Below are 641 nucleotides of genomic sequence, written 5' to 3' on the forward strand. Positions count from 1 at the left end.
CGAATGAATGGGATAGCGAAACGGAACATTGTGAAGGGGGTGAATGGGGATATTAAATGGGGAAACGAGACACTAAAAATGGGGGTGAATAGAGGAGATTGAATGAGAAAGGGACACTAAGGTGGGAGATGAATAAGGGGATGGGATGAAGAAACGAAACACTAAAAATGGGGGTGAATAGGGGAGATTGAATAGGGAAACGAAACACTAAAAATGGGGTTGAATAGAGGGAATATAATGGGGGAAACAGATCAATAGGGAAGGGGGGGGGGAATGAGATGGAGGAGAACGGTCAAAGGGATGAGGGGGGGGGATACGAAACGGACGTGGAGGGGGGGGGGCGGGGTAAATGGGGATTAGGGCAAGAAGATAAAGGGTAATGGAGAAAATGGAGGACGATAATGAAAAAAGAAAAAGGAAAATTAGGAAAGGGAAAAAAGAAATGGAAGAGGAAAAAGATGGGAAAGGGAAGGAAAGGGAAGAAAGGAAGGAAAAGAAGAAGAAGAGGAAGAGGGATGGGAAGGAAAGGGAGTAGAAGGAAGAGAAAGTGAGAGGAGAAATAAGAAAGAAAAAAAAAGGCTGGGAAGGAAGAAGCGAAATGAGGAATGAGGAGAAGGGAGGAAGAAGAAGAGACGAAAGGA

General features: G+C 44.8%; 1 protein-coding gene across 1 annotated transcript in view; it reads left to right on the top strand.

The window, feature by feature from the left end:
- Positions 1 to 641, top strand: part of LOC119585334 — a 72,294-nt gene that overhangs the window by 68,118 nt on the left and 3,535 nt on the right. The gene's annotated exons all lie outside the window — the stretch shown is intronic.

This window comes from Penaeus monodon, chromosome 19, assembly GCF_015228065.2.
Source record: "Penaeus monodon isolate SGIC_2016 chromosome 19, NSTDA_Pmon_1, whole genome shotgun sequence".
NCBI lineage: Eukaryota > Metazoa > Arthropoda > Malacostraca > Decapoda > Penaeidae > Penaeus > Penaeus monodon.